General features: G+C 46.1%; 1 pseudogene; it reads right to left on the bottom strand.

Moving 5' to 3' along the window:
* Positions 1-472: 472 nt before the first annotated feature.
* LOC121846869 overlaps positions 473-27,216 on the bottom strand; it is a 38,070-nt pseudogene continuing 11,326 nt past the window's right edge.

Here is a 27,216-nt window from a genome sequence, read left to right as displayed (position 1 = left end):
TTTGGGATTCATCCCCATATCTTAACTTTCATTCCAATCTGACGTACACTCATGATAAAGACAGAACCATTTCATTTCACCAATAAGGAAACATGGGCTGAGCTGCTGACATTTTTCTTTCAGGTTTTTCCCAAAAATGAATGAATATATTGTATCAATCACTAAAAAGACACATTTTGAAACTGTGAATCTACATCCAAATACAGGTTGATCAACAAAAAAAAAAAGAGTTTTCAGAAGAGGTTATATCGCTGTAGCGGATCTGAAAAATGTGTTTGTGCAAATGGACCATGCTAGAAATGGAGTCGTTATGTTTGTCTGTTTTTTTAACCCATTCCCTCAGAAACACACACCAACTGAAAACATGAAAACCATTCCCTCAGAAACACACACCAACTGAAAACATGAAAACCATTCCCTCAGAAACACACGCCAACTGAAAACCATTCCCTCAGAAACACACGCTAACTGAAAACCATTCCCTCAGAAACACACACCAACTGAAAACATGAAAACCATTCCCTCAGAAACACACGCTAACTGAAAACATGAAAACCATTCCCTCAGAAACACACGCCAACTGAAAACCATTCCCTCAGAAACACACGCTAACTGAAAACCATTCCCTCAGAAACACACGCTAACTGAAAACCATTCCCTCAGAAACACACGCCAACTGAAAACCATTCCCTCAGAAACACACGCTAACTGAAAACCATTCCCTCAGAAACACACGCTAACTGAAAACCATTCCCTCAGAAACACACGCCAACTGAAAACCATTCCCTCAGAAACACACGCTAACTGAAAACCATTCCCTCAGAAACACACGCTAACTGAAAACCATTCCCTCAGAAACACACGCCAACTGAAAACCATTCCCTCAGAAACACACGCCAACTGAAAACCATTCCCTCAGAAACCCACGCTAACTGAAAACCATTCCCTCAGAAACCCACGCTAACTGAAAACCATTCCCTCAGAAACCCACGCTAACTGAAAACCATTCCCTCAGAAACACACGCTAACTGAAAACCATTCCCTCAGAAACACACGCTAACTGAAAACCATTCCCTCAGAAACACACGCTAACTGAAAACCATTCCCTCAGAAACACACGCTAACTGAAAACCATTCCCTCAGAAACACACGCTAACTGAAAACCATTCCCTCAGAAACACACGCTAACTGAAAACCATTCCCTCAGAAACACACGCTAACTGAAAACCATTCCCTCAGAAACACACGCTAACTGAAAATAAAATGGCTGCTTTTAAGGACATTCTTAAAAGTCACAAGGCATCAGAGAATAAGAGTTAGTCTATATAGTCTCTATAGCGTACTGAGTAGACTCTGAGGATGCGAGAGGGAGGGGGCAGAGTAGTCACTGTAGCAGAGTAGTTGATAGAATAGCTACAGGTACTGTAGTTTAGCAGGTAGCTGGGGATGTGGGGCAGAATAGGTAGCTGGGGTTGTGGGGCAGAATAGGTAGCTGGTAGCAGTTCCAGAGAGAAGCAGCCAGAGTTCCTTCCAGAGAGAAGCAGCCAGAGTTCCAGAGAGAAGCAGCCAGAGTTCCAGAGAGAAGCAGCCAGAGTTCCAGAGAGAAGCAGCCAGAGTTCCAGAGAGAAGCAGCCAGAGTTCCAGAGAGAAGCAGCCAGAGTTCCAGAGAGAAGCAGCCAGAGTTCCAGAGAGAAGCAGCCAGAGTTCCAGAGAGAAGCAGCCAGAGTTCCAGAGAGAAGCAGCCAGAGTTCCAGAGAGAAGCAGCCAGAGTTCCAGAGAGAAGCAGCCAGAGTTCCAGAGAGAAGCAGCCAGAGTTCCAGAGAGAAGCAGCCAGAGTTCCAGAGAGAAGCAGCCAGAGTTCCAGAGAGAAGCAGCCAGAGTTCCAGAGAGAAGCAGCCAGAGTTCCAGAGAGAAGCAGCCAGAGTTCCAGAGATGGAGTCCTCCTCTCCTCCTGAATATCCCAGCTGCTGTGATGTCGTTTCAAACCAGCCTTCCAGGGTGCTGCTACGAACACGAAGTCCACAGGAGGGAACTATTCTGTCATTTCAGTACACGGCGGTCTGGTCTGTTCGTATCCCAAAGTGCTTTGCGTCCAGGTGGCGATAGCGGTATCACTGCTCCGTAGGACACACCCCTCGGTCCTTACAGCAGAAGTAATGAACCACAACACCGTTGGGATACCTGGCGAAGGCACTGGACAGGACAGAGTGTTTTAGTACATAGACAGCCTTTACCACAGATTTACAACAGGTTTTTATCACATAATAAAGGATATGACATAGTTATAGGTGTTTACAAAGCATTGATAATAGAATAGCCAGCAGCATACCACCCTGCATACCACCCAGCATACCACCCTGCATACCACCCAGCATACCACCCAGCATACCACTGCTGGCTTGCTTCTGAAGCTAAGCAGGGTTGGTCCTGGTCGGCAGCATACCACCCTGCATACCACTGCTGGCTTGCTTCTGAAGCTAAGCAGGGTTGGTCCTGGTCGGCAGTTGGTGTTGGAGGGCCAGTAGGAGGCACTCTTTCCTCTGGTCTAAAATAAGTATCCCAATGCCCCAGGGCAGTGATTGGGGACACTGCCCTGTGTAGGGTGCGGTCTTTCGGGTGGGACGTGAAACAGGTGTCCTGACAGTCTGAGGTCACTAAAGATCCCATGGCACTTATCATAAGAGTAGGGGTGTTAACCCCGGTGTCCAGGCTAAATTCCCAATCTGTCCCTCATACCATCATGGCCACCTGATCATCCCCAGTTTACAATTGGCTCATTCATCCTCCCTTCCTCTCCCTGTAACTATTCCCCAGGTCATTGCTGGAAATGAGAATGTGTTCTCAGTCAATTTACCAGGGAAAATAAGGGTTAAATACAACAAGTTTACCTGTTTCCCATCTTCTTCTTACAGACCCTGCAGGTCTTTTCCTCTGTGATGATACACTTCACCTGTTGGTGGAAGATACGTTCCTCCTGGACCTAATCAGACAGACCAAAAACAAACGTCAGACAGACCAAAAACAAACATGACAGACCAAAAACAAACATGACAGACCAAAAACAAACATCACACACGTCAGACAGACCAAAAAACAAACATCAGGGTTGAATCTCCAAAGGTAGTTCCTTGTCGTTCGCGTGCTCTTTCCTTTAATCTTCTCCTCAAACATCAGAAGGGAGGAAGCTCTGAAAATGATGTCATGGCTTTAGAAGCTTCTGATAGGTTAATTGACATCATTTGAGTCAATTGGAGGTGTACCTGTGGATGTATTTCAAGGCCTACCTTCAAACTCAAGAGCTTCCTCCCTTCCTTCTGAAGTTTTGAAAGAGGTTCTGGTAGAGGACAGTTACATAGGACACGACACCAACACACAGAGCGTCTCTCTCTCTCTTTCTCACCCGTAGGAACTCGGCCTGCAGAAGACTCTTGAGCACCTGGTCAAAGCGTTTCCTCTGAGCCTCCTCCTCCAGAACACTCTCCAGGAACACACGGATCTCTCTGATCTGAGTGTTGGCTGGCAGCAGGTCGATGGCCTGGTGGAGAGATATAATATATATATATATATAAATAATATAGATACAGTTGAAGTCCGAAGTTTACATACACTTAGGTTGGAGTCATTAAAACTAGTTTTTCAACCCCTCCATATATTTCTTATTAACAAACTATAGTTTTGGCAAGTCGGTTAGGACATCTACTTTGTGCATGACACAAGTAATTGTTCCAACAATTGTTTAAAGACAGATTATTTCACTTCTAATTCACTGTATCACAATTCCAGTGGGGCAGAAGTTTACATACACTAAGTTGACTGTGCCTTTAAACAGCTTGGAAAATGCCAGAAAATTATGTCATGGCTTTAGAAGCTTCTGATAGGCTAATTGACATCGTTTGAGTCAACCTACCTTAGTTGTATTCATCTTGCTGTGGTGCAACCTACCTTAGTTGTATTGATCTTGCTGTGGTGTGGTGCAACCTACCTTAGTTGTATTGATCTTGCTGTGGTGTGGTGCAACCTACCTTAGTTGTATTGATCTTGCTGTGCTGTGGTGCAACCCACCTTAGTTGTATTCAGCTTGCTGTGCTGTGGTGCAACCTACCTTAGTTGTATTCAGCTTGCTGTGATGCAGCCTACCTTAGTTGTATTCAGCTTGCTGTGCTGTGGTGCAACCCACCTTAGTTGTATTCAGCTTGCTGTGATGTGGTGCAACCCACCTTAGTTGTATTCAGCTTGCTGTGCTGTGGTGCAACCCACCTTAGTTGTATTCAGCTTGCTGTGATGTGGTGCAACCTACCTTAGTTGTATTGATCTTGCTGTGCTGTGGTGCAACCTACCTTAGTTGTATTCAGCTTGCTGTGCTGTGGTGCAACCTACCTTAGTTGTATTCAGCTTGCTGTGATGCAGCCTACCTTAGTTGTATTCAGCTTGCTGTGCTGTGGTGCAACCTACCTTAGTTGTATTCAGCTTGCTGTGATGCAGCCTACCTTAGTTGTATTCAGCTTGCTGTGCTGTGGTGCAACCCACCTTAGTTGTATTCAGCTTGCTGTGATGCAGCCTACCTTAGTTGTATTCAGCTTGCTGTGGTGTGGTGCAACCCACCTTAGTTGTATTCAGCTTGCTGTGGTGTGGTGCAACCCACCTTAGTTGTATTCAGCTTGCTGTGATGCAGCTCCAGGACATGTAGAGCTGCCATTAGATTGGCCTGTGGCTCCAACAGCTCCATTTTGATTGGCCCAAGACAGTGGACGTCAGGAGGGGACAGGTACATGCGCAGTAGAGACAGGTACACCTGTATCATAATACCACTGGGTTAACAGACAGGTACACCTGTATCATAATACCACTGGGTTAACAGACAGGTACACCTGTACCACTGGGTTAACAGACAGGTACACCTGTATCATAATACCACTGGGTTAACAGACAGGTACACCTGTATCACAGATAGAGGGTTAACAGACAGGTACACCTGTACCACTGGGTTAACAGACAGGTACACCTGTACCACTGGGTTAACAGACAGGTACACATGTATCATAGTACCACTGGGTTAACAGACAGGTACACCTGTATCACAGATATAGAGGGTTAACAGACAGGTACACCTGTATCATAATACCACTGGGTTAACAGACAGGTACACCTGTACCACTGGGTTAACAGACAGGTACACCTGTATCACAGATATAGAGGGTTAACAGACAGGTACACCTGTATCATAATACCACTGGGTTAACAGATATAGAGGGTTAACGAGGCAGGTATGTAGGTATGCGTCAGTCATAAGGGGTTACTCACATCCTGGCTTCTGTCCGTCTCTTTGTCATAATGCCTATGACAGTACCTGAGGGAGAGCAACACAAAATCAGCTTGGAGTGAGAGAACAACAAGAGTTTTGAATCAGCTTGTTGTTGTTAATGGCTGTTTGGATGTTTTAGTGGGAGACTTTCTGTAGTCCTACTCCCTTCCTCAGTAAAAAGTTGCAAAAATTTCCTTTAAATTTCCCAAAACTGACAGGTTTTTCCAGAAATCCTGATTGGAAGACTCCCAGAATCAGGATGGGAATAAAGCGTTTTTAGAAGGCTCCGAAGAGAGATGATGAAAGATGAACAGAGATGAAAGAGTCTCTGTGTATTTAGCCTCTGCCGTGGAAGGTGAGGTACAGTGCCTGGAAAGGGACATTCTTCTGTTGACAGCCAAGCAATATTGTCTGAGAAGAAAAAAAGGACTAACCAGATGTTGTTAGCTTGGACAGTCTGCTCTCGAACATTGTAATTACAATCAGCCAATAAAGAGACCTAGACCTAAGTCTAACCACGATGACAAAATTATAAACAAGATGCAGGGAGATTACCATTAGCACGCTTGAAGACTATTGAATGCTATTAGAGACTTGTAGTCGTACCCCTTGACTTATTCCACATTTTGTTGTGATAATAAAATAAAAGCTAAATAGATTAAATATATTTTTTTCTACACGCAATAACCCCATAACGACAAAGTGAAGATATGTTTTTTAGAAATGTTTGCAAAATGTATTTAAAGATTAAATACAGAAATATCTACTTTACATCAGTATTCACACCCCTGAGTCAATACTTTGTAGAAGCACGTTTGGCAGAGATTACAGCTCTGTTCGTTTCTGTGTTCAGCTGTGTGCAATAACACTCCCTAAACTCCCGATTGGCATTCTGACCGATGCACCGTGGTGGCAGAAACATCCCTGAAGCTCACAGTCCGCCGTAGCCCTAGTTCTGTTCAGTTAGTGGTTTCACATGTGGGTCACCGTGTAGCTCTATTCAAATGTAATGCGGCACAGTGTGGGGGGAATTCCAAGGCAGTCGTTTCCTTTACCTTTTGACCAGTTGGGGGGATTCCAAGGCAGTCGTTTCCTTTACCTTTTGACCACAGTTGGGGGGATTCCAAGGCAGTCGTTTCCTTTACCTTTAGCGACTCCTTGTGGCGGGCCGGGCGCCTGCAGGCTGACCTTAGTCGTCAGTTTAACAGTGTTTCCTCTGACACATTGGTGCAGCTGGCAACTAGGTGTTAAAAAGTGCGGCTTGGCGGTCATGTTCCCAAGTCCATCTGCATAAACTTGCAATAATGTACACTGGTCCAAGGATTATTTCGGGGGGTCACATGATACAAGAGCAAGTGTTAAATCTCCTCCCCTTTCCACAGCCCCCACCAAGTCGGGGGGATCCTTTCCCTGTTGGCACTCAGTCTCAGTGGACTTCAGAGGGGAATAAAGGCTAACCAACCGTGTGCGAGTCAGTGTGTGTGTCTAGGCAGTAGTACTCACTCCTCTGCCATGTGTGTGTCCTTCAGGACGTGTACGTAGATGAAGAGGGCCTGTTCGTGTTTCCCCATCCGACCCAGCAGCACGGCCCTCTCTTCCAGAAGACCTGACACAGACAAAATGGCACGGTTAGATTGAAGACACCCAGGTTGCGGAAGCGTCATGGGACCAGCGTCGTTGCCAACTAGCATAGCTGGTGCCATTACTTAGAATTCTTCCTCATTTAAGCAAAGGTTTATGGGATATTACAACTAGAGGTCGACTGATTATGATTTTTCAACGCCGATACCGATTATTGGAGGACCAAAAAAAGCAGACACCGATTAAATCGGACAATTTTTATAAATATATATATATATATATATATATATATATATATATATATATATATATATATATATATATATATATATATATATATATATATATATATATAATGACAATTACAACAATACTGAATGAACAATGAACATTTTTATTTGAACTAATACATAAATAAAATCTATTTAGCCTGAAGTAAATAATTAAACATGTTCAATTTGGTTTAAATAATGTAAAAACACAGTGTTGGAGAAGAAAGTAAAAGTGCAATATGTGCCATGTAAGAAAGCTAACGTTTCAGTTCCTTGCTCAGAACATGAGAACATATGAAAGTTGGTGGTTCCTTTTAACATGAGTCTTCAATATTCCCAGGTAAGAAGTTTTAGGTTGTAGTTAATATAGTATTTATAGGACTATTTCTCTCTATACCATTTGTATTTCATTAACCTTTGACTATTGGATGTTCTTATAGGCAGTTGGGTATTGCCAGTGTAACAGTATAGCTTCCGTCCCTCTCCTCGCCCCTACCTGGGCTCGAACCAGGAACACATCGACAATAGCCACCATCGAAGCATCGTTACCCATCGCTCCACAAAAGCCGTGGCCCTTGCAGAGCAAGGGGAACAACTACTCCAAGTCTCAGAGCGAGTGACGTTTGAAACGGTGTTAGCGCGCACCCCACTAACTAGCTAGCCATTTCACATCGGTTACACCAGCCTAATCTCGGGAGTTGATAGGCTTGAAGTCATAAACAGCGCTGTGCTTCAAGCATTGCTAAGAGCTGCTGGCAAATGCTGTAAAGTTTGAATGAATGCTTACGAGCCTGCTGCTGCCTACCACCGCTCAGTCAGACTGCTCTATCAAATCATAGACTTAATTATAACATAATAGTATGATCTGGGACCAGGCTAGGTAACGATCATAGGAGTTGACAAGACAACACAAACAGATCTGGGACCAGGCTAGGTAACGACCGTAGGAGTTGACAAGACAACACAAACAGATCTGGGACCAGCATATATATAGATGGCATATATTTCACATTATGAGTTATTTAGCAAACACTCCAGAGCGACTTACAATCATTGCATCCAAAGGACCGCATGCGATCACTAATAGCAGTCAGAGAGGACAAGACCAACCGTCTCTACCATGACCACTAGGGCTGGGAATGGATGGCCAGTATCACCATACTTACATGCCGATTCTCTATGTATTGTGATTCTCATGATTCTGTATGTATTGTGATTCTCATGATTCTGTATGTATTGTGATTCTCATGATTCTGTATGTATTGTGATTCTCATGATTCTCTATGTATTGGGATTCTCAATGTATTGTGATTCTCATGATTCTGTATGTATTGTGATTCTCATGATCAAATCAAATCAAATTTTATTTGTCACATACACATGGTTAGCAGATGTTAATGCGAGTGTAGCGAAATGCTTGTGCTTCTAGTTCCGACAATGCAGTAATAACGAGCAAGTAATCTAACTAACAATTCCAAAAAAACTACTGTCATACACAGTGTAAGGGGATAAAGAATATGTACATAAGGATATATGAATGAGTGATAGTACAGAGCAGCATAGGCAAGATACAGTAGATGATATCGAGTACAGTATATACATATGAGATGTATGTAAACCAAGTGGCATAGTTAAAGTGGCTAGTGATACATGTATTACATAAGGATGCAGTCGATGATATAGAGTACAGTATCAACGTATGCATATGAGATGAACAATGTAGGGTAAGTAACATTATATAAGGTAGCATTGTTTAAAGTGGCTAGTGATATATTTACATAATTTCCCATCAATTCCCATGATTAAAGTGGCTGGAGTAGAGTCAGTGTCATTGACAGTGTGTTGGCAGTAGCCACTCAATGTTAGTGGTGGCTGTTTAACAGTCTGATGGCCTTGAGATAGAAGCTGTTTTCAGTCTCTCGGTCCCAGCTTTGATGCACCTGTACTGACCTCGCCTTCTGGATGGCAGCAGGGTGAACAGGCAGTGGCTCGGGTGGTTGATGTCCTTGATGATCTTTATGGCCTTCCTGTAGCATCGGGTGGTGTAGGTGTCCTGGAGGGCAGGTAGTTTGCCCCGGTGATGCGTTGTGCAGACCTCACTACCCTCTGGAGAGCCTTACGGTTGAGGGCGGTGCAGTTGCCATACCAGGCGGTGATACAGCCCGCCAGGATGCTCTCGATTGTGCATCTGTAGAAGTTTGTGAGTGCTTTTGGTGACAAGCCGAATTTCTTCAGCCTCCTGAGGTTGAAGAGGCGCTGCTGCGCCTTCCTCACGATGCTGTCTGTGTGAGTGGACCAATTCAGTTTGTCTGTGATGTATGCCGAGGAACTTAAAACTTGCTACCCTCTCCACTACTGTTCCATCGATGTGGATGGGGGTGTTCCCTCTGCTGTTTCCTGAAGTCCACAATCATCTCCTTAGTTTTGTTGACGTTGAGTGTGAGGTTATTTTCCTGACACCACACTCCGAGGGCCCTCACCTCCTCCCTGTAGGCCGTCTCGTCGTTGTTGGTAATCAAGCCTACCACTGTTGTGTCGTCCGCAAACTTGATGATTGAGTTGGAGGCGTGCGTGGCCACGCAGTCGTGGGTGAACAGGGAGTACAGGAGAGGGCTCAGAACGCACCCTTGTGGGGCCCCAGTGTTGAGGATCAGCGGGGAGGAGATGTTGTTGCCTACCCTCACCACCTGGGGGCGGCCCGTCAGGAAGTCCAGTACCCAGTTGCACAGGGCGGGGTCGAGACCCAGGGTCTAGAGCTTGATGACGAGCTTGGAGGGTACTATGGTGTTGAATGCCGAGCTGTAGTCGATGAACAGCATTCTCACATAGGTATTCCTCTTGTCCAGATGGGTTAGGGCAGTGTGCAGTGTGGTTGAGATTGCATCGTCTGTGGACCTATTTGGGCGGTAAGCAAATTGGAGTGGGTCAAGGGTGTCAGGTAGGGTGGAGGTGATATAGTCCTTGACTAGTCTCTCAAAGCACTTCATGATGACGGATGTGAGTGCTACGGGGCGGTAGTCGTTTAGCTCAGTTACCTTAGCTTTCTTGGGAACAGGAACAATGGTGGCCCTCTTGAAGCATGTGGGAACAGCAGACTGGTATAGGGATTGATTGAATATGTCCGTAAACACACCGGCCAGCTGGTCTGCGCATGCTCTGAGGGCGCGGCTGGGGATGCCGTCTGGGCCTGCAGCCTTGCGAGAGTTAACACGTTTAAATGTCTTACTCACTTCGGCTGCAGTGAAGGAGAGACCAAATGTTTCCGTTGCAGGCCGTGTCAGTGGCACTGTATTGTCCTCAAAGCGGGCAAAAAAGTTATTTAGTCTGCCTGGGAGCAAGACATCCTGGTCCGTGACTGGGCTGGGTTTCTTCCTGTAGTCCGTGATTGACTGTAGACCCTGCCACATGCCTCTTGTGTCTGAGCCGTTGAATTCAGATTCTTCTTTGTCTCTGTACTGGCGCTTAGCTTGTTTGATAGCCTTGCGGAGGGAATAGCTGCACTGTTTGTATTCAGTCATGTTACCAGACACCTTGCCCTGATTAAAAGCAGTGGTTCGTGCCTTCAGTTTTACACGAATGCTGCCATCAATCCACGGTTTCTGGTTAGGGAATGTTTTAATCGTTGCTATGGGAACAACATCTTCAACGCACGTTCTAATGAACTCGCACACCGTATCAGCGTATTCGTCAATGTTGTTGTCTGACGCAATACGAAACATCTCCCAGTCCACGTGATGGAAGCAGTCTTGGGAGTGTGGAGTCAGCTTGGTCAGACCAGCGTTGGACAGACCTCAGCGTGGGAGCTTCTTGTTTTAGTTTCTGTCTGTAGGCAGGGATCAACAAAATGGAGTCGTGGTCAGCTTTTCCGAAAGGGGGGCGGGGCAGGGCCTTATATGCATCGCGGAAGTTAGAGTAACAATGATCCAGGGTCTTTCCACCCCTGGTTGCGCAATCGATATGCTGATAAAATTTAGGGAGTCTTGTTTTCAGATTAGCCTTGTTAAAATCCCCAGCTACAATGAATGCAGCCTCCGGATAAATCGTTTCCAGTTTGCAGAGAGTTAAATAAAGTTCGTTCAGAGCCATCGATGTGTCTGCTTGGGGGATATATACGGCTGTGATTATAATCGAAGAGAATTCTCTTGGTAGATAATGCGGTCTACATTTGATTGTGAGGAATTCTAAAATCAGGTGAACAGAAGGATTTGAGTTCCTGTATGTTTCTTTCATCACACCATGTCACGTTGGCCATAAGGCATACGCCCCCGCCCGTCTTCTTACCAGAAAGATGTTTGTTTCTGTCGGCGCGATGCGTGGAGAAACCCGTTGGCTGCACCGCTCGGATTGCGTCTCTCCAGTTAGCCATGTTTCCGTGAAGCAGAGAACGTTACAGTCTCTGATGTCCCTCTGGAATGCTACCCTTGCTCGGATTTCATCAACCTTGTTGTCAAGAGACTGGACATTGGCAAGAAGAATGCTAGGGAGTGGTGCACGATGTGCCCGTCTCCGGAGTCTGACCAGAAGACCGCTTCGTTTCCCTCTTTTTCTGAGTCGTTTTTTTTTTTTTTTGGTTGCGTTTTTTTGGTCGATGATTCTGTATGTATTGGGATTCTCAATGTATTGTGATTCTCATGATTCTATATGCATTGTGATTCTCATGATTCTATATGCATTGTGATTCTCATGATTCTATATGCATTGTGATTCTCATGATTCTATATGCATTGTGATTCTCATGATTCTATATGCATTGTGATTCTCATGATTCTATATGCATTGTGATTCTCATGATTCTATATGCATTGTGATTCTCATGATTCTATATGCATTGTGATTCTCATGATTCTATATGCATTGTGATTCTCATGATTCTATATGCATTGTGATTCTCATGATTCTATATGCATTGTGATTCTCATGATTCTATATGTATTGTGATTCGATACTGCGATTTTGTGATTTGATGTTTCAAACATATTGTTCACAGTCTACAAAACATTAGGAACAGCTGCTCTTTCCATGACACAGACTGACCAGGTGAATCCAGGTGAAAGATACGATTCCTTATTGATGTCACTTGTTAAATCCACTTCAATCACAGTGTAAATGAAGAGGAGACGGGTTAAAGAAGGATTTGTAAGCCTTGAGACATGGATTGTGTATCAATCAAATACAAAATATCGTACATCAGCTGATATCTCAAAGTGCTGTACAGAAACCCAGCCTAAAACCCCAAACAGCAAGCAATGCAGGTGTAGAAGCACGGTGGCTAGGAAAAACTCCTGGAAAGGCCAGAACCCAGGAAGAAGCCTAGAGAGGAACCAGGCTATGTGGGGTGGCCAGTCCTCTTCTGGCTGTACCGGGTAGAGATTATAAACCTAGAGAGGAACCAGGCTATGAGGAGTGGCCAGTCCTGTTCTGGCTGAGCCGGGTGGAGATTATAACAGAACATGGCCAAGATGTTCAAATGTTCATAAATGACCAGCAGGGTCAAATAATAATATTATTGTGGTTGTCGAGGTTGCAGCAAGTCAGCACCTCAGGAGTAAATGTCAGTTGACTTTTCATAGCCGATCATTCAGAGTTAGAGACAGCAGGTGCAGTAGAGAGAGAGTTGAAAACATCAGGTCTGGGACAGGTAGCACGTCCGGTGAACAGGTCAGGGTTCCATAGCCGCAGGCAGAACAGTTGAAACTGGAGCAGCAGCACAACCAGGTGGACTGGGGACAGCAAGGAGCCATCAGGCCAGTGTGTGTGCCATTCAGAGGTTGAATGGGCAAAGACAAAATATTTAAGTGCCTTTGAACGGGTATGGTAGTAGGTGCACCGGTTTGAGTGTGTCAAGAACTGCAACGCTGCTGGGTTTTTCCACACTCAATAGTCCCCCGTGTGCCTCAAGACTTGTTCACCACCCAAAGGACATCCAGCCAACTTGGTAACTGTGGGGAGCATTGGATTCTACATGGGCCAGCATCCCTGTGGAACGCTTTCAACATCTTGTAGAGTCCATGTCCCGACGAATAGAGGCTGTTCTGCAGGCATTAGGGGGTGCAACTCAATATTAGGAAGGTGTTCATAATGTTTTGTACACTCAGTGTATGTCTCCTGCAGAGCGACAAGAGTCATGGAAATAAGTGCTGAAAACATGTTGGCTCACTTTTTCAAAAGAAGATGAAGAATAAGCTCTAGGATGAACAATACTGGCGTTTCGGTGCATGTACAGACAACTAGCGCTAGCTAATGCTACCTAGCAAGTACAAATCGATACTTTGAGAGTCAACATATCAATATATCGTCCAAAATAATATTGCAATATGTAACTTCATCGAATATTTCCCCACCTAACTACCCATTCTTACCGTCAAAGGGGAAGTCACTGATAAGACGTCCAGGCTCGTAGCTGGTAGAGACCTCCAGGAAACATAGAAGCTTGTTCCTAAACTCTCCCAGGTCCCCTTCCTCCTTCCCAGCAGCCACTGCAGGAACCCCTACAGGACAAGGAAGACAGAACAGACAGATCCCAGCTGTGGAGTACCTCAGGGCAGTGTGCTGGGGGCTGTGGAGTACCTCAGGGCAGTGTGCTGGGGGCCGTGGAGTACCTCAGGGCAGTGTGCTGGGACTACTTCTTTTTCTGTTATAGATCAATGATACTAGATATTCCTTAGGCCCCCCCCCGCCCCCCAAAAAAAAAAAATTGTAGTAGTATCAGGTCTTACCCTCGGGCAGGGAGTTGAGGTACTGCTTCATGAGCCCCTGGACCCTCTCCAGGTACAGCTGAATGAGGACGTTATGGAACTCTGGCTCCGTCTCCTCCCAGACATGTACGATGTGCTCAAGGTAGGGGATAGTCAGCTCCTTAAAGCCCTCCTTCAGGAAGTTCAGGACCTTGTCTCTAGGCAGGGTCTCTACCTCCGTCAGGTCCTCAGTGAAGATCTGGGACAGAAACAATATGTATATGACCTATAATGATACTGAATTGACATTTTCCCCAATGGAGAATCAATGTATTTTAGTATGTACACTACATGTTCAAAAGTATGTGGACACGCCTTTAAATGAGTGGATTTGGCTATTTCAGCCATACCCGTTGTTGACCAGTGTATACAATCGAACACACATCCTTGCAATCTCCATAGACAAACATTGGCAGTAGAATGGCCCTTACTGAAGAACTCAGTGACTTTCAACGTGGCAGTGTCATAGGATGCCACCTTTCCAACAAGTCAGTTCTTAAGATTTCTGCCCTGCTAGAGCTGTCCCCCGGGTCAACTGTAAGTGCTGTTATTGTGAAGAGGAAACGTCTAGAAGCAACAGCGGCTCAGTCACGAAGTGGTAGGCCACACCAGCTCACAGAACGGGACCGCCGAGTGCTGAAGCACGTAAAAACCATCTGTCCTCGATTGCAACCCTCACTACCGAGTTCCAAACTGCCTCTGGAAGCAACGTCGGCACAATGACTGTTTGTCGGAAGCTCCATGAAATGGGTTTCCACGGCTGAGCAGCCGCACACAAGCCTAAGATCACCATTCACAATGCCAAGTGTTGGCTAGAGTGGTGTAAAGCACACCACCATTTGACTCAAAAGAAACTTAGCTTGTCACCAAAAGCACTCACAAACTTCTACAGATGCACAATCGAGAGCATCCTGGCGGGCTGTATCACCACCTGGTACGGCAACTGCACCGCCCTCAACCGTAAGGCTCTCCAGAGGGTAGTGAGGTCTGCACTACGCATCACCGGGGAAAACTACCTGCCCTCCAGGACACCTACACCACCCGATGTTACAGGAAGGCCATAAAGATCATCAAGGACATCAACCACCCGAGCCACTGCCTGTTCACCCCGCTATCATCCAGAAGGCAAGGTCAGTACAGGTGCATCAAAGCTGGGACCGAGAGACTGGAAAACAGCTTCTATCTCAAGGCCATCAAACTGTTAAACAGCCGTCACTAACTCAGAGAGGCTGCTGCCAACATACTGACTCAATCTCTAACCACTTTAATAAAGGAAAATTGAATGTAAAAATGTATCACTAGTCACTTTAAATAATGCCACTTCATATAATGTTTACATACCATACATTACTCATCTCATATGTATATACTGTATTTTATATAATCTATTACATCTTGCCTGCCGTTCGGCCATCGCTCATCCATATATACATATTCTTATTCAATCTCTTTAGATTTGTGTGTATTAGGTAATTGTTGGGGAATTGTTAGATTACTTTCTAGATATTACTGCATGGTCGGAACTAGAAGCACAAGCATTTCACTACACTCACATTAACATCTGCTGACCATGTGACCAATAACATCTGCTGACCATGTGACCAATAACATCTGCTGACCATGTGACCAATAACATCTGATTTGATTTGAGCAGAGGAAACGCATTCTCTGGGATGCCGAATCAAACTTCTCCATCTGACAGTCCGACAGACGAATCTGAGTTTGGAAGATGCCAGGAGAACGCTACCTGCCAACTGTAAAGTTTGGTGGAGGAGTAGTAATGGTCTGGGGGTGTTTTTCATGATTTGGGCCTTAGTTCCAGTGAAGGGAAATCTTAACCCTACAGCATACAATGACATTCTAGATGGTTCTGTGCATCCAACATTTTGGGGGAGGCCCTTTCCTGTTTCAGTATGACAATGCCCCAGTACACAAAGCGAGGTCTATAAAATAAATGGTTTGTCAATATCAGTGTGGAAGAACTTGACTGGCCTGCACAGAGCCCTGACCTCAACCCCATCGAACACCTTCGGGATGAATTGGAGCACCGTCTGTGATCCAGGCCTAATCGCCCAACATCAGTGCCCGACCTCATTAATGCTCGTGGCTGAATGGAAGCAATTCCCCGCAGCAACGTTCCAACAAACAGTGCAGTCAACTAGGGTAGGCAAAGACGGTTCCAACTCCTGACAATCCTGTCTCACCTTGAGTCCGTCCTCAGGACAGATCTTCAGAACCCAGGAGAGAACTCAAAGATAATGACCAGATTCTCCATCCCTGACAAGATAATGATAAGAGATGATTAATGGTATGCTCAGAGAGGACAGGTTTGGACGTGTGAGAATGGTGGAAAGGTTAAAGGTTAACTCATATGGTGTTGATGGTGGAGCTATATCGACTGTGGTGTTCTCTTCGTTAGTGCCGTCATACACACATCAACTCTGCTGTGTGGAAAGCCTATTATATGTTTCAATCCCAGTGTTCATTTACATGGATGTTTAATCCAAAATCATTAACAAAACATCTGCGTTAAGTTGATGTTGGGAGGTTAACTCACCCAGTCTCTGGAGGTACTGCACCGTCCTCTCATGTCCCTTTAGAGGAGAGTTAGCCTTGGTGGACTGATCCAACAACACCTGTAGGGCTGGGGGAGGAAGAGAGGAAAGTTAGCCTTGGTGGACTGGTCCAACAACACCTGTAGGGCTGGGGGAGGAGAGTTAGCCTTGGTGGACTGATCCAACAACACCTGCAGGGCTGGGGGAGGAAGAGAGGAGAGTTAGCCTTGGTGGACTGGTCCAACAACACCTGTAGGGCTGGGGGAGGAGAGTTAGCCTTGGTGGACTGATCCAACAACACCTGCAAGGGAGGAAGAGAGGAGAGTTAGCCTTGGTGGACTGATCTAACAACACCTGCAGGGCAGGGGGAGGAAGAGAGGAACGTTAGCCTTGGTGGAACTGATCCAACAACACCTGCAGGGCTGGGGGAGGAAGAGAGGAGAGTTAGCCTTGGTGGAACTGATCCAACAACACCTGTAGGGCTGGGGGAGGAAGAGAGGAGAGTTAGCCTTGGTGGACTGATCCAACAACACCTGCAGGGCTGGGGGAGGAAGAGAGGAACGTTAGCCTTGGTGGAACTGATCCAACAACTCCTGCAGGAGAGGAAGAGAGGAACGTTAGCCTTGGTGGAACTGATCCAACAACTCCTGCAGGAGAGGAAGAGAGGAACGTTAGCCTTGGTGGACTGGTCCAACAACACCTGCAGGAGAGGAAGAGAGGAACGTTAGCCTTGGTGGAACTCATCCAACAACACCTGCAGGAGAGGAAGAGAGGAACGTTAGCCTTGGTGGACTGGTCCAACAACACCTGCAGGAGAGGAAGAGAGGAACGTTAGCCTTGGTGGACTGGTCCAACAACACCTGCAGGAGAGGAAGAGAGGAGCACAAACAGGGTCAGGAAGAGGTGAAGGAGAGGTGTGAAGGAAGAAAAACAGGGGAGGGAAAGAATGCAGATGAAAAGGACAGTACATAATACAATTCAGACAAGAATAATATAGATTTAGGTCGTCTGAATGGACAAGAATTGTATTTTTTTAAATGTAAAGAATGTAAACAAAAAATGTCACCAAATGTAAAGGTTTGCGGGGACGACAATTGCTCATCAATCGGATTGCACAACTTCTTTGGTTAACGACTTCTCTGCGGAACAAGGGTTGAAGACTTCACTACTCCACTTCACTACTCCTAATCATGCTATAGCCTACATGTTGATTTAGGCTACCTACCTATAGGCTATATGTTGATTTAGGCTACCTACCTATAGGCTATATGTTGATTTAGGCTACCTACCTATAGCCTACATGTTGATTTAGGCTACCTACCTATAGGCTACATGTTGATTTAGGCTACCTACCTATAGGCTACATGTTGATTTAGGCTACCTACCTATAGGCTATATGTTGATTTAGGCTACCTACCTATAGCCTATATGTTGATTTAGGCTACCTACCTATAGCCTACATGTTGATTTAGGCTACCTACCTATAGGCTATATGTTGATTTAGGCTACCTACCTATAGGCTATATGTTGATTTAGGCTACCTACCTATAGGCTATATGTTGATTTAGGCTACCTACCTATAGGCTATATGTTGATTTAGGCTACCTACCTATAGCCTACATGTTGATTTAGGCTACCTACCTATAGCCTACATGTTGATTTAGGCTACCTACCTATAGGCTATATGTTGATTTAGGCTACCTACCTATAGGCTATATGTTGATTTAGGCTACCTACCTATAGGCTACATGTTGATTTAGGCTACCTACCTATAGGCTACATGTTGATTTAGGCTACCTACCTATAGCCTACATGTTGATTTAGGCTACCTACCTATAGGCTATATGTTGATTTAGGCTACCTACCTATAGCCTACATGTTGATTTAGGCTACCTACCTATAGCCTACATGTTGATTTAGGCTACCTACCTATAGCCTACATGTTGATTTAGGCTACCTACCTATAGGCTATATGTTGATTTAGGCTACCTACCTATAGGCTATATGTTGATTTAGGCTACCTACCTATAGGCTATATGTTGATTTAGGCTACCTACCTATAGGCTATATGTTGATTTAGGCTACCTACCTATAGGCTATATGTTGATTTAGGCTACCTACCTATAGGCTATATGTTGATTTAGGCTACCTACCTATAGGCTATATGTTGATTTAGGCTACCTACCTATAGGCTATATGTTGATTTAGGCTACCTACCTATAGGCTATATGTTGATTTAGGCTACCTACCTATAGCCTACATGTTGATTTAGGCTACCTACCTATAGGCTATATGTTGATTTAGGCTACCTACCTATAGGCTATATGTTGATTTAGGCTACCTACCTATAGACTATATGTTGATTTAGGCTACCTACCTATAGACTATATGTTGATTTAGGCTACCTACCTATAGGCTATATGTTGATTTAGGCTACCTACCTATAGGCTATATGTTGATTTAGGCTACCTACCTATAGGCTATATGTTGATTTAGGCTACCTACCTATAGGCTACATGTTGATTTAGGCTACCTACCTATAGACTATGGAATTTATGTGGTAATTAGGCCTTAATATAATTTTATTTAGAATTGATCAGAAAACATTTTCCTGAAATCATTTGCAGCCCAGTGTATTCCCAATCAGTCTGGAGCAACAGGCCATGAAACAGCATACTAACTCTAAATCAGTCTGGAGCAACAGGCCAATAAACAGCATACTAACTCTAAATCAGTCTGGAGAAACAGGCCATGAAACAGCAACCAGGCTACTAAATCAACAAGGCAGTTAACCCACTGTTCCAAGGCCGTCATTGGAAAATAAGAATTTGTTCTTAACGGACTTGTCTAGTTAAATAAAGGTTAAATAAAAACCTCAGCACTGATCCAAACTTACAACTACCCTCTTTTTAACAATAGCCTGTATAGAAGTGTCTGATACTGCAAAGAAACCACTACCAACGGACACCAATAAGAAGAGACTTGCTTTGGCCAAGAAACACGAGCAACGGACATTAGACCGATGGAAATCTGTCCTTTGGTCTGATGGAGTCCAAATTGGATATTTTGGATCCAACCGTTCGTGTCTTTGTGAGACGCAGAATAAGTGAACAGATCATCTCCACATGTGGTTCCCCCGTGAAGCATGGAGGAGGAGGTGTGATGGTGTTGGGGGGCTTTGCTGGTGACACTGTGATTTATTTAGGATTCAAGGCACAGCCCGTCTACCACAGCATTCTGCAGCGATACGCCATCCCATCTGGTTTGCACTTAGTGGGACTATCATTTGTTATTCAACAGGACAATGACCCAACACATCTCCAAGCTGTGTAAGGGCTATTTGACCTAGGAGAGTGATGGTGCTGCATCAGATGACCTGGCCTCCACAATCACCCAACCTCAATCCAATTGAGATGAGTCGGACCGGAGAGTGAAGGAAAAGCAGCCAACAAGTGCTCAGCATATGTGGGAACTCTTTCAAAAGTGGTGGAAAAGCATTCCAGGTGAAGCTGGTTGAGAGAATGCCAAGAGTGTGCAAAGCTGAAATCAAGGCAAAGGATGGCTACTTTGAAGAATATCAAATATATTTTGATTTGTTTAACACTTTTGTTTAACATTTTTGGTTACTACATGATTCCATTTGTGTTATTTCATAGTTTTGAGGTCATCATTATTATTCTACAATGTAGAACATAGTAAAAATAAAATAAAGAAAAACCCTTGAATGAGTCGGTGTCCAAACTTTAGACTGGTAGTGTTAGTATTCTTCAGACACCCCCACGGCGACAACGCAGTCCACACGCCACGGCGACGACGCCGTCCACACGCCACGGCGACGACGCCGTCCACACGCCACGGCGACGACGCCGTCCACACGCCACGGCGACGACGCCGTCCACACGCCACGGCGGCGACGCCGTCCCACACGCCACGGCGACGACGCCGTCCACACGCCACGGCGACGACGCCGTCCACACGCCACGGCGACGACGCCGTCCACACGCCACAACGCCGTCTACACGCCACAACGCCGTCTACACGCCACAGTGACAATGCTCATTTCCTTTGAAGCATGGAGGAGGTGGTGTGATGGTGCTCATTACCTTTCTGATGCAGGCCCTTCTTCTCATAGAGGATGATGAGCTCGCTGTACTTGTGGGCCTTCTTCAGGATGTACTCACTCTCCTCAATGTGACAGTGGTTATTATCCAGACGCAACAGAGGGGACACCAGGGCCACGTTGGTCTGGAGAGAGGAGAGAGACACTAGATTAACACAGGGGACAAGTTGGTCTGGAGAGAGACACTAGATTAACACGGGGACACGTTGGTCTGGAGAGAGACACTAGATTAACACAGGGGACACGTTGGTCTGGAGAGAGACACTAGATTAACACAGGGGACACGTTGGTCTGGAGAGAGACACTAGATTAACACAGGGGATACCAGGGCCACGTTGGTCTGGAGAGAGGAGAAAGATACTAGATTAACACAGGGGACACGTTGGTCTGGAGAGAGACAGTAGAATAACACAGGGGACACCGTCTGGAGAGAGGAGAGAGACACTAGATTAAACAGGGACACAGATGAAGACTAGTCCTGGACTGAGAAGCACTCAATGGACAACCTTTTATCTAGACAGTTTCTCAGTCCAGGACGAGTCTTCAATCAGTGTCCAGGAAACTGACCCTTTGAGGCTATACGCATAAACAGGGTAAAGGGACACAGAGGTACATGGGGAGTACGTCCGAGGTATCCATACGTACATGCAGGTAGCATTACAATGGAATGGGGAGTACGTCCGAGGTATCCATACGTACATGCAGGTAGCATTACAATGGAATGGGGGAGTACGTCCGAGGTATCCATACGTACATGCAGGTAGCATTACAATGGAATGGGGAGTACGTCCGAGGTATCCATACGTACATGCAGGTAGCATTACAATGGAATGGGGAGTACGTCCGAGGTATCCATACGTACATGCAGGTAGCATTACAATGGAATGGGGAGTACGTCCGAGGTATCCATACGTACATGCAGGTAGCATTACAATGGAATGGGGGAGTACGTCCGAGGTATCCATACGTACATGCAGGTAGCATTACAATGGAATGGGGAGTACGTCCGAGGTATCCATACGTACATGCAGGTAGCATTACAATGGAATGGGGAGTACGTCCGAGGTATCCATACGTACATGCAGGTAGCATTACAATGGAATGGGGAGTACGTCCGAGGTATCCATACGTACATGCAGGTAGCATTACAATGGAATGGGGAGTACGTCTGAGGTATCCATACGTACATGCAGGTAGCATTTGAGCAGCGTGGTGTCGATGATCTGTAGGAGTTTCTTCCTGCTCTTGATGGTGGGAGTCCCTTCCATGAGGGGAGACGGGGTGGACGGCTCGGAGTCGTTCAGCTGCTTCACCAGGTGGCTGCGTTTCTGGAACACACACACACACATCACTGTCATTGGGGTTTCCTCTGGTGGTGGGGGGCTGAGGTAGTGGGGGCTGAGGTGGTGGGGGCGGGGGGCTGAGGTGGTGGGGGGCTGAGGTAGTGGGGGCTGAGGTGGTGGGGGCGGGGGGCTGAGGTGGTGGGGGCTGAGGTGGTGGTGGGGGGCTGAGGTGGTGGTGGGGGGCTGAGGTGGTGGTGGGGGGCTGAGGTGGTGGTGGGGGGCTGAGGTGGTGGTGGTGAGGGCTGAGGTGGTGGTGGTGGGGGCTGAGGTGGTGGTGGTGGGGGCTGAGGTGGTGGTGGTTGGGGCTGAGGTGGTGGTGGGGGCGGGGGCTGAGGTGGTGGGGAGGGGCTGAGGTGGTGGGGAGGGGCTGAGGTGGTGGGGGCGGGGGTGCTGAGGTGGTGGGGGGCTGAGGTGGTGGGGGCTGAGGTGGTGGGGGGCTGAGGTGGTGGGGGGCTGAGGTGGTGGGGGGCTGAGGTGGTGGGGGGCGGGGGCTGAGGTGGTGGTGTGGTGGTGGGGGCTGAGGTGGTGGTGGTGGGGGAAAGGAATATTTAGGAGACAATTTTAGAGGTCCCTAATCTTGGCGGTGAAGATAAATCTGAGCATTTTGAAGGTAATTTCCTGAAATTCTATGCATTTTTATCTTGCTCAAACATAACATCAACACTGCTAAATTCCGACCTAAAATAAACGCTGCTAAATTCATTATTTGGGGAATTTTAAATTCTCCCTGACTGTCTAGCTTTTATTTTGGTGATTAAGAACCAACAAAGATGATTTAAAAATAAATATTTGGCCCATTACCTTTTCTACATACTTTAGTTGACACCGAAAGCATTTTTTCCATCACAAATTACGATTCTTTTTTACACTGGACTTCGACGACCCCCCCCAAAAAAAAAGTGCTTAGGATTACAAACGGCAGACAAATCCCTGTCCATCAGCACAACACCCTGCAACTAACTACAATATTATCTAGATATGAATCAAGCCAGCAGTGGACTGCAGGGTACTATGCTACTGGATCAACATTCACCTGAGACAGCACAGAGACAAGCCAGCAGGGTGACATGCTACTGGATCAACATTCACCTGAGACAAGCCAGCAGGGTGACATGCTACTGGATCAACATTCACCTGAGACAAGCCAGCAGGGTGACATGCTACTGGATAAACATTCACCCGAGACAGCACAGAGACAAGCCAGCAGGGTGACATGCTACTGGATAAACATTCACCTGAGACAGCACAGAGACAAGCCAGCAGGGTGACATGCGTCAGGTAGTACTACACGCTGGTTTACACCCCCCCACCCACCTGTGTCAGGTAGTACTACACGCTGGTTTACACCCCCACCCACCTGTGTCAGGTAGTACTACACGCTGGTTTACACCCCCACCCACCTGTGTCAGGTAGTACTACACGCTGGTTTACACCCCCCACCCACCTGTGTCAGGTAGTACTACACACTGGTTTACACCCCCCCCACCCACCTGTGTCAGGTAGTACTACACACTGGTTTACACCCCCCCACCCACCTGTGTCAGGTAGTACTACACACTGGTTTACACCCCCCCACCCACCTGTGTCAGGTAGTCTATGAGCGCCAGGTGAGCCTTCTCCAGTTCTGCTCCAGACAGACTGGGCAGGGGGTTGGGGTAGTGCAGCTGTTTACGGTAGTCAGCGGGGAGCAGGTCGGGATACAGACCAATCACATGGGTCGGATCTGTTGGAGGGAGGTACAGCGTTACTATGGTTACGTTAGTGCCCTATATACTACACTACTTTAGACCAGAGCCCTAATCCCTATATAGTACACTCATGTTGACCATGGCCCTATTCCCTATATAGTACACTACTGTTGACCAGGACCCTAAAGGTTCTGATTGGCCTGATTATCAATTTCACTTCACACCGCGGCCAAACCCCCCCCCCTCTCAGACGACGGCCGTAAAAAACCTCACCTGTGCCGAGCTTAGCAAACACCTGCATGGAGTCATCGAACCTCTTCTGACAGAACAGATTGAAGGCATAGAGATTCTGGATGTGGTGAATCTGCTGTCGCTTATCTCCTTCCACATCATCTTTCATATTCTGGAAATCAAAGTAAGAGATGGAGACAAAACTGTCCAGTTTGAGTGTGTTTGTGGCAGCTCGTTCCAGTCGCTAACTGCAGCGAAACTGAAAAGAGGAGCGGCCCAGGGATGTGTTTGTGCGCTTTGGGAACCTTTAACAGGATGTGACTGGCAGAGAACGGGTGCACCAGTTATAAAACGTTGTGTTATCCTAGATGTATCCGCGCGTCTTTGTCAGCGGTAGCTCATCCTACTCACCGCCAGTTGCAGGGCCAGTTCAAACTGCTTGTCCTGTAGTAACTGTCTGATCTGACTGGCGATGGACACAGGCACCAGGCGCCAGACAAAATGGTTGCTGGCAACGTACACTATATTGGGCCTGAGACAGACAGAGAGAGAGAGAGAGACAGACAGACAGACACAGACAGAGACAGACAGACAGAGAGAGAGACAGACAGACAGACAGAGAGACAGAGAGACAGACAGACAGACAGACAGACAGAGAGACAGACAGACAGACACAGACAGACAGACAGAGAGAGAGACAGACAGACAGACAGAGAGAGAGACAGACAGACAGAGAGACAGACAGACAGAGAGACAGACAGACAGAGAGAGAGACAGACACAGACAGAGAGAGAGACAGACAGACAGAGAGAGAGACAGACAGACACAGAGAGAGACAGACAGACAGAGAGACAGACAGACAGACAGAGACAGACAGACAGAGAGAGAGAGAGACAGACAGACAGACAGAGAGAGAGACACAGAGACACAGAGACACAGAGAGAGAGAGAACAACAAGGGAGAGATAGTTATTCATTACAACAGTGTGTGATGGTTGACAGAGAAATGCTCTCTGTGGAATACATCACCGAGTCTGTTTAATTGAAGCTATATTTAATGATAGTTCTTTATTTCAACCAGAACTAAAACTAATCACAGTGGGACATCTGATCTGAGTAACTCTGGTTTCCATTTCAGTTGGTTCACTGGGAAAAACCAGCTGGCTTGTGTTCCTCGTTTCAAAACATCACCCGGAGAGGATTCTGATAACCCGGTAGGGTGATCATAGGGGTAGGGCAATATCTGGGCTGAGATCCACAGAGTCTCAGAGTGTTGATCTAGGATCAGTTTTGCCCTTTAGATCATATCGAGTCAGACTATATGTGTTGATCCCAGATCATATCGAGTCAGACTATATGTGTTGATCCCAGATCATATCGAGTCAGACCACATGAATAGATCCCAGATCATATCGAGTCCGACTATATGAATAGATCCCAGATCATATCGAGTCAGACTATATGAATAGATCCCAGATCATATCGAGTCAGACCACATGAATAGATCCCAGATCATATCGAGTCAGACCACATGAATAGATCCCAGATCATATCGAGTCCGACTATATGAATAGATCCCAGATGATCTCTCCTACTCTGAGACGCTCTGATCTGTATAGTGTGATTGCATAATCACCCAGCTGAGGTGATGAATCGTGGTCTCTGCAGCTCCACACTCTGGACCAGCAGTCTGGGTTCAAAGGTCCTGATCTCCACATAGCGAGGCAGGACAGCTATGATGTAGGGGGACTGATGTTCTGAGAGAGAGAGACAGAGAGACATGATGTAGGGGCGTGATGTTCTGAGAGAGAGAGACAGAGAGACATGATGTAGGGGGACTGATGTTCTGAGAGAGAGAGACAGAGAGACATGATGTAGGGGCGTGATGTTCTGAGAGAGAGAGACAGAGAGACATGATGTAGGGGGACTGATGTTCTGAGAGAGAGAGACAGAGAGACATGATGTAGGGGACTGATGTTCTGAGAGAGAGACAGAAAGAGAGAGAGAGACATGAAGTAGGACAACTGATGTTCTGAGAGAGACAGAGAGAAACAGAGAGACAGATGATGTAGAGGGGCTGTTGCTCAGAGAGAGAGAGACTCATTCGTTCTCAGTGAAAATGTACTGAGCAAATGTCAAATTGGCTTTTTAACAAATTTCCGTACAACAGACCTGCACAGACCTGCATTCACCCTGCACATCCTAAATGACAACCAAAGCAAAGTCTTCTCAAGCTTTGTTGATTTAGACTCAATTTGGCATGAGGGTCTGCTGTACAAATTGATGGAAAGTGGTGAAGGGGGGAAAATATATGACATTATAAAATTCATGGACACAAACAAGGGTACGGTTAAAATTGGCAAAAATCCTGCAGTGCCAGACGTGTCCCCCTGCTTAAGCCAGTACATGTCCAGGCCCGTCTGAAGTTTGCTAGAGAGCATTTGGATGATCCAGAAGAAGATTGGGAGAATGTCATATGGTCAGATAATATAATTATAAACCAAAATATAACTTTTTGGTAAAAACTCAACTCGTCGTGTTTGGAGGACAAAGAATGCTGAGTTGCATCCAAATAACACCATACCTACTGTGAAGCATGGAGGTGGAAACATCATGCTTTGGGGCTGTTTTTCTGCAAAGGGACCAGGACGACTGATGTAAAGGAAAGAATGAATGGGGCCATGTATCGTGAGATTTTGAGTGAAAACCTCCTTCCATCAACAAGGGCATTGAAGATGAAACGTGGCTGGGTCTATCCGCATGACAATGATACCAAACACACCGCCCGGGCAACGAAGGAGTGGCTTCGTAAGAAGCATTTCAAGGTCCTGGAGTGGCCTAGCCAGTCTCCAGATCTCAACCCCATAGAAAATCTTTGGAGGGAGTTGAACGTCTGTGTTGCCCAGCAACAGCCCCAAAACATCACTGCTCTAGAGGAGATCTGCATGGAGGAATGGGCCAAAATAGCAGCAACAGTGTGTGAAAACCTTGTGAAGACTTACAGAAAACGTTTGACCTCTGTCATTGCCAACAAAGGGTATATAACAAAGTATTGAGATAAGTATTTGATCAATAACAAAAGTTTATTTTCCACCATAATTTGCAATAAATTCATTAAAAATCCTACAATGTGATTTTCTGGATTTTTTTTCTCATTTTGTCTGTCATAGTTGAAGTGTACCTATGATGAAAATTACAGGCCTCTCTCATCTTTTTAAGTGGGAGAACTTGTACAATTAGTGGCTGACTAAATACTTTTTGCCCCACTGTATGTGTGTCCGTCCCAGGGCCCCGTTTCACTGTGAGGTCTACAACACCTGTTGTATTCAGCATTTCACGGTAAGGTCTACTACACCTGTTGTATTCAGCATTTCACTGTGAGGTCTACTAC

This window comes from Oncorhynchus tshawytscha, linkage group LG08 (assembly GCF_018296145.1).
Source record: "Oncorhynchus tshawytscha isolate Ot180627B linkage group LG08, Otsh_v2.0, whole genome shotgun sequence".
Lineage (NCBI taxonomy): Eukaryota > Metazoa > Chordata > Actinopteri > Salmoniformes > Salmonidae > Oncorhynchus > Oncorhynchus tshawytscha.
This window is presented reverse-complemented; position numbering and strand designations above follow the sequence as displayed.